This window comes from Anomaloglossus baeobatrachus, chromosome 11, assembly GCF_048569485.1.
Source record: "Anomaloglossus baeobatrachus isolate aAnoBae1 chromosome 11, aAnoBae1.hap1, whole genome shotgun sequence".
Lineage (NCBI taxonomy): Eukaryota > Metazoa > Chordata > Amphibia > Anura > Aromobatidae > Anomaloglossus > Anomaloglossus baeobatrachus.
Window position 1 is genome coordinate 10,382,648 of NC_134363.1, and position 15,483 is coordinate 10,398,130.

Here is a 15,483-nt window from a genome sequence, read left to right on the forward strand (position 1 = left end):
GGAAGCTCTGTACTCTGTAACTGACATAGGATAGAGAGGAAGCTCTGTACCTCTGTAACTGACATAGGATAGAGAGGAAGCTCTGTACCTCTGCAACTGACATAGGATAGAGAAGAAGCTCTGTACCTCTGTAACTGACATAGGATAGAGAGGAGGCTCTGTACCTCTGTAACTGACATAGGATAGAGAAGAAGCTCTGTACCTCTGTAACTGACATAGGATAGAGAGGAAGCTCTGTACCTCTGTAACTGACATAGGATAGAGAAGAAGCTCTGTACCTCTGCAACTGACATAGGATAGAGAAGAAGCTCTGTACCTCTGTAACTGCCATAGGATAGAGAGGAAGCTCTGTACCTCTGTAACTGACATAGGATAGAGAGGAGGCTCTGTACCTCTGTAACTGACATAGGATACAGAGGAAGCTCTGTACCTCTGTAACTGACATAGGATACAGAGGAAGCTCTGTACCTCTGTAACTGCCATAGGATAGAGAGGAAGCTCTGTACCTCTGTAACTGACATAGGATACAGAGGAAGCTCTGTACCTCTGTAACTGCCATAGGATACAGAGGAAGCTCTGTACCTCTGTAACTGACATAGGATAGAGAGGAAGCTCTGTACCTCTGTAACTGACATAGGATACAGAGGAAGCTCTGTACCTCTAACTGACATAGGATAGAGAGGAAGCTCTGTACCTCTGTAACTGACATAGGATAGAGAGGAAGCTCTGTACCTCTGTAACTGACATAGGATAGAGAGGAAGCTCTGTACCTCTGTAACTGACATAGGATAGAGAGGAAGCTCTGTACCTCTGTAACTGACATAGGATAGAGAGGAAGCTCTGTACCTCTGTAACTGACATAGGATAGAGAGGAAGCTCTGTACCTCTGTAACTGACATAGGATAGAGAGGAAGCTCTGTACCTCTGTAACTGACATAGGATAGAGAGGAAGCTTTGTACCTCTGTAACTGACATAGGATAGAGAGGAAGCTCTGTACCTCTGTAACTGACATAGGATAGAGAGGAAGCTCTGTACCTCTGTAACTGACATAGGATAGAGAGGAAGCTCTGTACCTCTGCAACTGACATAGGATAGAGAAGAAGCTCTGTACCTCTGTAACTGACATAGGATAGATAGGAAGCTCTGTACCTCTGTAACTGACATAGGATAGAGAAGAAGCTCTGTACCTCTGTAACTGACATAGGATAGAGAGGAAGCTCTGTACCTCTGTAACTGACATAGGATAGAGAGGAAGCTCTGTACCTCTGTAACTGACATAGGATAGAGAGGAAGCTTTGTACCTCTGTAACTGACATAGGATAGAGAGGAGGCTCTGTACCTCTGTAACTGACATAGGATAGAGAGGAGGCTCTGTACCTCTGTAACTGACATAGGATAGAGAGGAAGCTCTGTACCTCTGTAACTGACATAGGATAGAGAGGAGGCTCTGTACCTCTGTAACTGACATAGGATAGAGAGGAAGCTCTGTACCTCTGTAACTGACATAGGATAGAGAAGAAGCTCTGTACCTCTGTAACTGACATAGGATAGAGAGGAGGCTCTGTACCTCTGTAACTGACATAGGATAGAGAGGAAGCTCTGTACCTCTGTAATTGACATAGGATAGAGAAGAAGCTCTGTACCTCTGTAACTGACATAGGATAGAGAGGAAGCTCTGTACCTCTGTAACTGACATAGGATAGAGAAGAAGCTCTGTACCTCTGTAACTGACATAGGATAGAGAGGAGGCTCTGTACCTCTGTAACTGACATAGGATAGAGAAGAAGCTCTGTACCTCTGTAACTGACATAGGATAGAGAGGAGGCTCTGTACCTCTGTAACTGACATAGGATACAGAGGAAGCTCTGTACCTCTGTAACTGACATAGGATACAGAGGAAGCTCTGTACCTCTGTAACTGACATAGGATAGAGAGGAAGCTCTGTACCTCTGTAACTGACATAGGATAGAGAAGAAGCTCTGTACCTCTGTAACTGACATAGGATAGAGAAGAAGCTCTGTCCCTCTGTAACTGACATAGAATAGAGAAGAAGCTCTGTACCTCTGTAACTGACATAGGATAGAGAGGAAGCTCTGTACCTCTGTAACTGACATAGGATAGAGAAGAAGCTCTGTCCCTCTGTAACTGACATAGGATAGAGAAGAAGCTCTGTACCTCTGTAACTGACATAGGATAGAGAAGAAGCTCTGTACCTCTGTAACTGCCATAGGATAGAGAGGAAGCTCTGTACCTCTGTAACTGACATAGGATACAGAGGAAGCTCTGTACCTCTGTAACTGACATAGGATAGAGAGGAAGCTCTGTACCTCTGTAACTGACATAGGATAGAGAGGAAGCTCTGTACCTCTGTAACTGACATAGGATAGAGAGGAGGCTCTGTACCTCTATAACTGACATAGGATAGAGAGGAAGCTCTGTCCCTCTGTAACTGTCATAGGATAGAGAGGAAGCTCTGTACCTCTGTAACTGACATAGGATAGAGAGGAAGCTCTGTACCTCTGTAACTGACATAGGATAGAGAGGAAGCTCTGTACCTCTGTAACTGACATAGGATAGAGAGGAGGCTCTGTACCTCTATAACTGACATAGGATAGAGAGGAAGCTCTGTACCTCTATAACTGACATAGGATAGAGAGGATGCTCTGTACCTCTGTAACTGCCATAGGATAGAGAGGAAGCTCTGTCCCTCTGTAACTGTCATAGGATAGAGAGGAGGCTCTGTACCTCTGTAACTGACATAGGATAGAGAGGAGGCTCTGTACCTCTGTAACTGACATAGGATAGAGGAGAGGCTCTGTACCTCTGTAACTGACATAGGATAGAGAGGAGGCTCTGTACCTCTGTAACTGACATAGGATAGAGAGGAAGCTCTGTACCTCTGTAACTGACATAGGATAGAGAGGAAGCTCTGTACCTCTGTAACTGACATAGGATAGAGAAGAAGCTCTGTACCTCTGTAACTGACATAGGATAGAGAGGAAGCTCTGTACCTCTGTAACTGACATAGGATAGAGAAGAAGCTCTGTACCTCTGTAATTGACATAGGATAGAGAAGAAGCTCTGTACCTCTGTAACTGACATAGGATAGAGAGGAAGCTCTGTACCTCTGTAACTGCCATAGGATAGAGAGGATGCTCTGTACCTCTGTAACTGCCATAGGATAGAGAAGAAGCTCTGTACCTCTGTAACTGACATAGGATAGAGAGGAAGCTCTGTACCTCTGTAACTGACATAGGATAGAGAGGAAGCTCTGTACCTCTGTAACTGACATAGGATAGAGAAGAAGCTCTGTACCTCTGTAACTGACATAGGATAGAGAAGAAGCTCTGTACCTCTGTAACTGACATAGGATAGAGAGGAAGCTCTGTACCTCTGTAACTGCCATAGTATAGAGAGGAAGCTCTGTACCTCTGTAACTGACATAGGATAGAGAAGAAGCTCTGTACCTCTGTAACTGACATAGGATAGAGAAGAAGCTCTGTACCTCTGTAACTGACATAGGATAGAGAGGAAGCTCTGTACCTCTGTAACTGACATAGGATAGAGAGGAAGCTCTGTACCTCTGTAACTGACATAGGATAGAGAAGAAGCTCTGTACCTCTGTAACTGACATAGGATAGAGAGGAATCGCTGTACCTCTGTAACTGACATAGGATAGAGAGGAAGCTCTGTACCTCTGTAACTGACATAGGATAGAGAGGAATCGCTGTACCTCTGTAACTGACATAGGATAGAGAGGAAGCTCTGTACCTCTGTAACTGACATAGGATAGAGAGGAGGCTCTGTACCTCTGTAACTGACATAGGATAGAGAGGAAGCTCTGTACCTCTGTAACTGACATAGGATAGAGAGGAAGCTCTGTACCTCTGTAACTGACATAGGATAGAGAGGAGGCTCTGTACCTCTATAACTGACATAGGATAGAGAGGAGGCTCTGTACCTCTGTAACTGACATAGGATAGAGAGGAAGCTCTGTACCTCTGTAACTGACATAGGATAGAGAGGAAGCTCTGTACCTCTGTAATAGTGATGAGCGAGTACTAAAAAGCTCGGGTGCTCGAAGCTCGGGCCGAGCCTCCCAAGATACTCGTGTACTCGGCCCGAGCAACGAGCCCAATGTTATCCTATGGGAGACCCGAGTATTTTTGTGAAATGACCTCCCGGCAGCATGGAGAAACCCTAAAAATGTCACAAAAGTCTCAGAAGAGTGCTCAAATGACATGGCAACAGCATGGGGAAGACCCCTTGAAGCATTTATCACTCAAAAGTCACAGCTGTGAACAATTTTGTCCGCGTTTTACGCCATTTTTACGGACTCACCAGAAAACCTTCCAAAATGACCCCAAAATGATTTTTCATGGCGGAAATGTTAAGGGCACATACCCAATAGTGAGATAGAGCTGGTGTATGTTACTTTTTGAGATCAATACATGAAAGATTTTACGTGAAAACATTGTGTGGCACTCCGATGTCCCTGAGAAGAGACGTACATGAAGGCCTCTTGAGTCTAATGTGCCCATTTTGAGGAAGTGAGTCTTTGTAGTATTTTCCTTTGCCAGGGCAGTCCTAAATTGTGAGGTTCACCAATGCCCCTGCATACAGACGTGCATGAGGGCCTGTAAACCTGAAGTGCCCATTGGAAGGAAGTGGGTGTATTATAGTATAGCCCTTAGGCAGGGAAGCCAAACATTGGGAGGCTCCACGTTGTCCCTGGATAGAGACGTGCATGAAGGCCTGTAAACCTGAAGTGCCCATTGGAAGGAAGTGGGTGTATTATAGTATAGCCCTTAGGCAGGGAAGCCAAACATTGGGAGGCTCCACGTTGTCCCTGGATAGAGACGTGCATGAAGGCCTGTAAACCTGAAGTGCCCATTGGAAGGAAGTGGGTGTATTATAGTATAGCCCTTAGGCAGGGAAGCCAAACATTGGGAGGCTCTACGTTGTCCCTGGATAGAGACCTGTTAGGTTCTTAGTGCCTCCGTGCTTGCATTTAAAAACCGCACGTGTGTGCCTGTTGGTGGCAGCTTTCCGCTGCATTTGTGTGAGTTTTGCACAAACTTGGATATAACACACAAGTCTAGTGAATACACATCAGCACAGCATTGCAAAATGCGCAAGGGCGTTGTCAACGAACAAGGAAGTGGACGTGATGGTGGTGCAGGCAGACACCGAGGTTGTGTGCAAGCTCTAATTTCGCCACAACAAAGGGCCACATCTAGTCGCTCGCACGTCCTGTCCCAAATTCTTGGGGACCGCAGCAGTACACCCCTCTTGAACCAAGACCAGTGTCAACAGGTTGTTAGTTGGATAGCGGATAATGCTTCCAGTCAGATTGGCACCACCACAAACACTCTGTCTTCCACACGGTCAAGTGTCAGTAGCCGTGATACTGCACCGCACATTTCAGAACCTGATCCTCCTTCCTACCACCAGGCCGAGTACACGTCCACGGACATTACTGATCCCACACTTGGACACTCGGAATAGCTGTTCGTTCACGTTTCCATTCACAAATTCTGGCCTCTCGCCAGCTCCTGTTGAAGTGGGCCATGACGAGATTGTATGTACAGATGCACAAATATTTGAGCAGCCACGTTCTCACGAAGTTGGCAACGTGTCTCAACAAGGGGTGGCCGATGATGAGACACAATTGTCAGGAAGTCAGGAGGAGGAGCAGGGTGCGGAAGAGGAAGACGACGTGGTGGATGATCCAGTAACTGACCCAACCTGGCAGGAGGATATGCAGAGCGAGGACAGCAGTGCACAGGGGGAGGGAGGCGTAGCATCACAACAGGCAGTAAGAAGCAGAGTGGTGGCCCCAGGCAGACGTCAGTCAACTGTTCCCCGGAACAACACGACACAAGGTGCCTGTACAAATGTTAGGTCTTCCCGAGTCTGGCTGTAATACTATTGTATGTATTGAGGATTTCGATTGCGTTAGGGCAATGACAACCAGAGACGAGTTCTTGGTGCAAGACATTTATAATATGCAACCAGCAAATATGTACATAAACGGAACAAAAACACAGTAGAACATAAATACAGGAAATACCTTCCAGGGACTGAGCGAAAGGGAATTCCCGGTACCGCGCACCGGACTCCCCCAGGGAGACCACCAACAGCAAACCCCTATACAGGGACTGTCTGGCAATCACCCCAGAAGCCCTAAATGCGCAGCAGCCGGGACACAAAAGGGCAATAGGTAAGTCGAAAAATGTCTGTACGTGATGTGAGTCCAGAGTGGTATTAAACGGAAGGAACCGGGCAGAAGTTCCGACCAAAGACGGCAAACGGAGTCCAGGTACAGCTAGATGATACCAGATGAAGTCCAGAGTCGGTGTCGGTTGTTTTCCAAGAGGATCCGAATAACAATCAGGAACCAAAAGCAGCAGGGCAGGAGCACACAGGAAGCAGTATACTCAGGCACTGGACTAAGCTTTAGGGGCGGCTTTTAAACAGATGGACAGGAAGTAGGGCAACATAACAGAAAACTCCATGTTAACAAAGGGCAAGCTCTTTCAAAAGAAAACTGGAAAACCAGGAACTCTGACACTGGCAGTTTTTTAAGTTGGCTCCAGATGATTCTAAAAAGGCCATTTGCAACACCTGCCATGCCAGCATCAGCAGGGGTACCAAAACTAGCAGCCTGACCACCACCAGCATGATCAGGCACATGTCAGCCAAGCACCCGACTTTGTGGGAAGTACAACAGAGTCGAGGAGCAGTGCTTGCTGATGTCACTGCTACGTCTTCGCTGGTTGTGCATGCGAGCCAATCCCCTGTCCATGCTGCCTGCGAACAAGCCTCCTCCACTCCTGCACCTGCAGTTGCCTACGCAGAAAGAACACCATCATCAAGCACGTCCTTGTCCCAGCGCAACGTTCAGTTATCCATTCAGCAAACCTTTGAGCGCAGGCGCAAATACACTGCCAACACCCCACATGCCACAGTTCTAAATGCTAACATTTCGCGACTGCTTGCGCTGGAAATGTTGCCTTTTAGGCTGGTTGAGACAGAAGCATTCCGCGAACTGATGGTGGCAGCTGTCCCACGTTACTCGGTCCACAGCCGCCACTATTTCTCCCTGTGTGCCGTCCCCGCATTGCATAACTAACCACGTGTCACAAAACATCACACGTGCCCGGAACAACGCTGTTTCAGCCAAAGTCCACCTAACCACAGACACGTGGACAAGTGCATGTGGGCAAGGCCGCTACATCTCGTTGACGTCACACTGGGTTAATATTGTGCAAGCTGGGACCCAGTCTGAGCGAGGGACGGAATACGTCCTTCACACACCAAGTTTTGCAGGCCCTACCTCAGTCAGGGTTTCACACACACTCTACAGCTCCGGAATGTCATGCTCCTCAGCCTCCTCCTCCTCCTGCGCATCCTGATCCACTTTACCCTCCACACCAGTCCCAAGCTGTAAGTGTCGCTGGCGGAGGAGGGGACGGTGCGCTCTCCCACTGCTCGGGTCCGGCTGACGCAGCTCTACGGCTGCTGCTGCTCGTTGGCTCGAGCGATGGCCGGATCCCGGGGACTCGAGCGGCGCTACTCGCCCGTGAGTGAAAAGGGGTGGTTTGGGTTTTGGGGATATTGTCCGTGACGCCACCCACGGTTGTGGTGATTGTGTGGACACCACCGCTGCTCTGGACGGGGATCCCGGGAGCCTGTGACAGGGAGCAGCTTTGTTGTTATTTCTCCCCTACGTGGGTAGGGGGGTTGGTTGTCCCGGGGCCTGGTGATGGGGTAGAGATGGATGACAGGCGGGTTGCGGGGCCTGATGAAGTGCATGGTCGCAGGGGCAGCGCTGTGCCGCACGGCACGGAGGTACTCACTCAGCCCAATGATGATGACACAGTTCAGGGTAAAACAAGTGGCTGGATGGACAGGTCACTCGGACGGCTGCGGTTGTTCCTCCCTGCAGGTTAGTGATGACTGTCTCTCCCTGCACCGAAGTTAAGTGTTGGTAGTGATGGTTTCCCAACGGTAACCCGCTCCCTGACCTGGATATGGGCCGGAGGAGCCCCTTTTGCCCACAGGCGCTGGCCCTGGGAGACGGTTGCCCTTGCCGGTGGCTGTGTCTCCCCTTCACGGTTGTACGGTTGCCTTCTATCTGGACTTGGCTGTTTGGAAACCCTGAGGTCCCCTTCAATAACGGATTTGGCAAATTCACGGCGACACCAAGCCTTGCCGGGATCCGAAAGTCCTCTGCCAATGGTGCTGGCTTCGCTTTGTATACCGGTCCGGTACGGCCGGGTCACCACCCGTCCACGGTCCTTACGGCAGACTCCAATCGGCCTCCACTGCAGACGGTCACCACATCCTGCCAACCTTGCTGTCCTGTCCAGGCCACACACCCGGACCAACTTCAGGCTCTTTGCTGTCACTTTTCTCCTCTCTACTACTTTCCTCCTTCCACTTCCTTAGCTTAACTCTCACTGCCTGTGTTTTCCCTCCTCCTCGGTGGGTGGAGACCAACCGCCTGGCTCCACACCCTGGTGTGGACAACAGCCCCTGGGGAAGGCAACAAGGATTTTGTGTTTTGACTATGATATGCCTGCAGGGAGTGTGGGGTGTTTAAGTGTTGTGCTCTGTGGCCCCTGGCTTGTCCAGGGCGACACAGAAGCACTGCAGCACTGCCTCGGCGAAGCGGCAACAGGCAGTGCTGAAGCTAATCTGCATAGGTGACAAACCCCACAATGCAGAAGAGGTGTGGACAGCTCTGAAACAGCAGGCAGATCACTGGCTCACAACTCTGAACCTAAAGCCAGGAAAGGTGGTGTGTGACAATGGCCGGAACCTGGTGGCGGCTTTGAGGCGAGGCCAGCTGACACATGTTCCATGCTTGGCCCATGTGCTCAACCTCGAGGTTCAGCGGTTTCTAAAGTCATAGTCAGAGCTGTCTGATCTGCTGGTAAAAGTTCGCCGCCTGTCTGCACATTTTCGAAAGTCACCTACTGCTTCAGCCGGCCTTGCCGCCTTAAGACGCCGTTTGCATCTTCCGGCACACAGACTGGTGTGTGATGTCCCCACGCGTTGGAATTCAACTCTGCACATGTTGGTCAGGATATGTGAGCAGAAGAGGGCAGTTGTTGAGTACCTGCATCACCTAAGCCGTCGGGAAATGGGTCAAACTCCACACATAACACCTGAGGAGTGGAGATGGATGTCCGACCTATGCACCATCCGCCAAAACTTTGAGGACTACAACAAGATGGTGAGCGGCGATGACGACATTATTAGCGTCACCATACCGCTTCTCTGCCTTCTAAAATGGTCTCTGCTCAGAAAACAAACATGATGCATTGCAGGCGGAGCGCGATGAGTTTCAGCAAGAAACAGTAGTGGGTGTGGGTGATGATAACACACAGCCCAGCCTCGTCTCATCACAACGTGCAGTGGAGGACTATGACGAGGAGGAGGATGAAGACATGGAGCAACTCTCTGGCCAAATTGAGGATATGACATGCAGTCATATCCTCGGTTCAGCGTGGCTGGCCAGAGGACAGGGTAGATGATGAGGAGGAGGAGGACAGCATGTTCAGTCATCGTGTCGGTCAGGATACTGAAGTGATGGCTGTTAAGAGTCTGGCACACATGGCTGACTTTATGGTAAGCTGCCTGTCTCGTGACCCTCGCGTTAAGAACATCTTGGCCGACAATCATTACTGGTTGGTAACACTGTTAGACCCACGCTAAAAGGAGAACTTTATGTCTCTTATTCCCGAGGCGGAGAGGTCAGGCAAAATGCAGCAGTTCCAGAAGGCCATAGTCACGGAAGTAGGCAAAGCATTCCCCTCACAAAACGCTAGCGGCATAGGTCATGAATCAGTGGACAACCGAGGCGTACAGCCGAGAGAGGCACAAGTCCAATCCGCCAGAGGTAGGGGAACAGTCTTTAAGATGTGTGACAGTTTTCTCAGCCCCTCACGTACCACAGCCCCTGAGGTGCGGGGTAGTGCCACAAGAAATCCTAAGTTTGCCCAGATGCTGAAGGAGTACCTTGCAGATCGAACAACTGTACTCCGACATTCCTCTGTGCCTTACAATTATTGGGTATCCAAGCTGGACACGTGGCATGAATTGGCTCTCTACGCCTTGGAAGGCCTGGCCTGCCCTGCTGCTAGCGTTTTGTCAGAGCGTGTTTTTAGTGCCGCAGGTGGAATCATTACAGATAAACGCACCCGCCTGTCAACTGAAAATGCTGACAAGCTGACTCTGATCAAGATGAACAAGGGTTGGATTGGGCCAGACTTCACCACACCACCAGCAAATGAGAGCGGAATTTAAAGTTTGCCATGTACCTCCACTCACCCATGGGTACACACTTCTGGAGTTTGGCTAATCGCTGGACTGCTCCTCCTTCTCCTCATGCGCCACCATGATGATGACCGTTACAAATTGCAATACTTAGGCCTTTGTTTCAGGTATACCCCCAGTGGTAAATTTTTTCGCCCATTCTTTGCAGAATGGACATTACAACGACAGGAGACCCACTCCTTTGCAATGGGAACAATGTTTTGAGGCCCTCATGCACGTCTCTATCCAGGGACAACGTGGAGCCTGACGCTGCCACCGACTGCCACACACGTGCTGTTTTTAAATGCAAGCACGGACGCAATAAGAACCTAACTGGTTTTTAGGAGCGACAATTACTGAGAAGTCTGACACTATCAGACACTGCTGACTGACGTGTATTATACACTAGACTTGTGCGTTATATAATAGTTTGTGCAAAACGCGCACCTGTACCCTGCCACCGACTGCCACACACGTGCTGTTTTTAAATGCAAGCACGGACGCAATAAGAACCTAACTGGTTTTTAGGAGCGACAATTACTGAGAAGTCTGACACTATCAGACACTGCTGACTGACGTGTATTATACACTAGACTTGTGCGTTATATAATAGTTTGTGCAAAACGCGCACCTGTACCCTGCCACCGACTGCCACACACGTGCTGTTTTTAAATGCAAGCACGGACGCAATAAGAACCTAACTGGTTTTTAGGAGCGACAATTACTGAGAAGTCTGACACTATCAGACACTGCTGACTGACGTGTATTATACACTAGACTTGTGCGTTATATAATAGTTTGTGCAAAACGCGCACCTGTACCCTGCCACCGACTGCCACACACGTGCTGTTTTTAAATGCAAGCACGGACGCAATAAGAACCTAACTGGTTTTTAGGAGCGACAATTACTGAGAAGTCTGACACTATCAGACACTGCTGACTGACGTGTATTATACACTAGACTTGTGCGTTATATAATAGTTTGTGCAAAACGCGCACCTGTACCCTGCCACCGACTGCCACACACGTGCTGTTTTTAAATGCAAGCACGGACGCAATAAGAACATAACTGGTTTTTAGGAGCGACAATTACTGAGAAGTCTGACACTATCAGACACTGCTGACTGACGTGTATTATACACTAGACTTGTGCGTTATATAATAGTTTGTGCAAAACGCGCACCTGTACCCTGCCACCGACTGCCACACACGTGCTGTTTTTAAATGCAAGCACGGACGCAATAAGAACATAACTGGTTTTTAGGAGCGACAATTACTGAGAAGTCTGACACTATCAGACACTGCTGACTGACGTGTATTATACACTAGACTTGTGCGTTATATAATAGTTTGTGCAAAACGCGCACCTGTACCCTGCCACCGACTGCCACACACGTGCTGTTTTTAAATGCAAGCACGGACGCAATAAGAACCTAACTGGTTTTTAGGAGCGACAATTACTGAGAAGTCTGACACTATCAGACACTGCTGACTGACGTGTATTATACACTAGACTTGTGCGTTATATAATAGTTTGTGCAAAACGCGCACCTGTACCCTGCCACCGACTGCCACACACGTGCTGTTTTTAAATGCAAGCACGGACGCAATAAGAACCTAACTGGTTTTTAGGAGCGACAATTACTGAGAAGTCTGACACTATCAGACACTGCTGACTGACGTGTATTATACACTAGACTTGTGCGTTATATAATAGTTTGTGCAAAACGCGCACCTGTACCCTGCCACCGACTGCCACACACGTGCTGTTTTTAAATGCAAGCACGGACGCAATAAGAACATAACTGGTTTTTAGGAGCGACAATTACTGAGAAGTCTGACACTATCAGACACTGCTGACTGACGTGTATTATACACTAGACTTGTGCGTTATATAATAGTTTGTGCAAAACGCGCACCTGTACCCTGCCACCGACTGCCACACACGTGCTGTTTTTAAATGCAAGCACGGACGCAATAAGAACATAACTGGTTTTTAGGAGCGACAATTACTGAGAAGTCTGACACTATCAGACACTGCTGACTGACGTGTATTATACACTAGACTTGTGCGTTATATAATAGTTTGTGCAAAACGCGCACCTGTACCCTGCCACCGACTGCCACACACGTGCTGTTTTTAAATGCAAGCACGGACGCAATAAGAACCTAACTGGTTTTTAGGAGCGACAATTACTGAGAAGTCTGACACTATCAGACACTGCTGACTGACGTGTATTATACACTAGACTTGTGCGTTATATAATAGTTTGTGCAAAACGCGCACCTGTACCCTGCCACCGACTGCCACACACGTGCTGTTTTTAAATGCAAGCACGGACGCAATAAGAACCTAACTGGTTTTTAGGAGCGACAATTACTGAGAAGTCTGACACTATCAGACACTGCTGACTGACGTGTATTATACACTAGACTTGTGCGTTATATAATAGTTTGTGCAAAACGCGCACCTGTACCCTGCCACCGACTGCCACACACGTGCTGTTTTTAAATGCAAGCACGGACGCAATAAGAACATAACTGGTTTTTAGGAGCGACAATTACTGAGAAGTCTGACACTATCAGACACTGCTGACTGACGTGTATTATACACTAGACTTGTGCGTTATATAATAGTTTGTGCAAAACGCGCACCTGTACCCTGCCACCGACTGCCACACACGTGCTGTTTTTAAATGCAAGCACGGACGCAATAAGAACCTAACTGGTTTTTAGGAGCGACAATTACTGAGAAGTCTGACACTATCAGACACTGCTGACTGACGTGTATTATACACTAGACTTGTGCGTTATATAATAGTTTGTGCAAAACGCGCACCTGTACCCTGCCACCGACTGCCACACACGTGCTGTTTTTAAATGCAAGCACGGACGCAATAAGAACATAACTGGTTTTTAGGAGCGACAATTACTGAGAAGTCTGACACTATCAGACACTGCTGACTGACGTGTATTATACACTAGACTTGTGCGTTATATAATAGTTTGTGCAAAACGCGCACCTGTACCCTGCCACCGACTGCCACACACGTGCTGTTTTTAAATGCAAGCACGGACGCAATAAGAACCTAACTGGTTTTTAGGAGCGACAATTACTGAGAAGTCTGACACTATCAGACACTGCTGACTGACGTGTATTATACACTAGACTTGTGCGTTATATAATAGTTTGTGCAAAACGCGCACCTGTACCCTGCCACCGACTGCCACACACGTGCTGTTTTTAAATGCAAGCACGGACGCAATAAGAACCTAACTGGTTTTTAGGAGCGACAATTACTGAGAAGTCTGACACTATCTGGACTGTTTTACACTGTGTACACCAGCCCCAGATATGATGAAGGCTGGTATACGGTCACCACTAGGAATGGCTATATACCCTGCCTGCCTGCCTGTATACTGCTACAATAGTCCTGACAAGGACTCTTCTGGTCACTAGCCTGTATTCCGACCTGGCTATACCCTGCCTGTATATAGCAACAATAGTCCTGAGAAGGACTCTGCTACTGTACTCCGACCTGGCTATACCCTGCCTGCCTGTATACAACTAGAATAGTCCTGAGAAGGACTTCTGGTCACACTGTTTGCAGCCCTGCTCCGGAACTAACTATAAAGGGCCGCAAAGCTTTCCCTGAATCAGCGACACTCTCCCTACACTCACTGTCAGAATAGCTGTGAGCAGAGCACAGCGCGCCGGCCTATATAAAGGCTCGGTGACGCTGTGCAGGCCGGCCAATCACTGCAATTCCACAACTAACAGGGCTGTGGCATTGCAGTGGTCTGCCAGCCAATCCCTGCATGAGGGCTGGCTCTCAAAAGAGCGCCAACATGCAGAAATGAAGACCACGAGTAAAGCACGAGTATCGCGAGATTACTCGGTCCCCGCCGAGCAGCCCGAGTACAGTGATACTCGTGCGAGTACCGAGTAGTGACAAGCATGCTCGCTCATCACTACTCTGTAACTGACATAGGATAGAGAGGAAGCTCTGTACCTCTGTAACTGACATAGGATAGAGAAGAAGCTCTGTACCTCTGTAACTGACATAGGATAGAGAAGAAGCTCTGTACCTCTGTAACTGACATAGGATAGAGAGGAAGCTCTGTACCTCTGTAACTGACATAGGATAGAGAGGAAGCTCTGTACCTCTGTAACTGACATAGGATAGAGAGGAAGCTCTGTACCTCTGTAACTGACATAGGATAGAGAGGAAGCTCTGTACCTCTGTAACTGCCATAGGATAGAGAGGAAGCTCTGTACCTCTGTAACTGACATAGGATAGAGAGGAAGCTCTGTACCTCTGTAACTGCCATAGGATAGAGAGGAAGCTCTGTACCTCTGTAACTGCCATAGCATAGAGAGGAGACTCTGTACCTCTGTAACTGACATAGGATAGAGAAGAAGCTCTGTACCTCTGTAACTGACATAGGATAGAGAGGAAGCTCTGTACCTCTGTAACTGACATAGGATAGAGAAGAAGCTCTGTACCTCTGTAACTGCCATAGGATAGAGAAGAAGCTCTGTACCTCTGTAACTGACATAGGATAGAGAGGAAGCTCTGTATCTCTGTAACTGACATAGGATAGAGAGGAAGCTCTGTACCTCTGTAACTGCCATAGGATAGAGAAGAAGCTCTGTACCTCTGTAACTGACATAGGATAGAGAGGAAGCTCTGTACCTCTGTAACTGACATAGGATAGAGAGGAGGCTCTGTACCTCTGTAACTGACATAGGATAGAGAGGAAGCTCTGTACCTCTGTAACTGCCATAGGATAGAGAGGAAGCTCTGTACCTCTGTAACTGCCATAGGATAGAGAGGAAGCTCTGTACCTCTGTAACTGACATAGGATAGAGAGGAAGCTCTGTACCTCTGTAACTGCCATAGGATAGAGAGGAAGCTCTGTACCTCTGTAACTGCCATAGGATAGAGAAGAAGCTCTGTACCTCTGTAACTGACATAGGATAGAGAGGAAGCTCTGTACCTCTGTAACTGTCATAGGATAGAGAAGAAGCTCTGTACCTCTGTAACTGACATAGGATAGAGAGGAAGCTTTGTACCTCTGTAACTGACATAGGATAGAGAGGAAGCTCTGTACCTCTGTAACTGACATAGGATAGAGAAGAAGCTCTGTACCTC

General features: G+C 48.2%; 1 protein-coding gene across 1 annotated transcript in view; it reads left to right on the top strand.

Moving 5' to 3' along the window:
* Positions 1 to 15,483, top strand: part of LOC142256561 (IgGFc-binding protein-like) — a 112,202-nt gene that overhangs the window by 46,891 nt on the left and 49,828 nt on the right. The window lies entirely within an intron of this gene.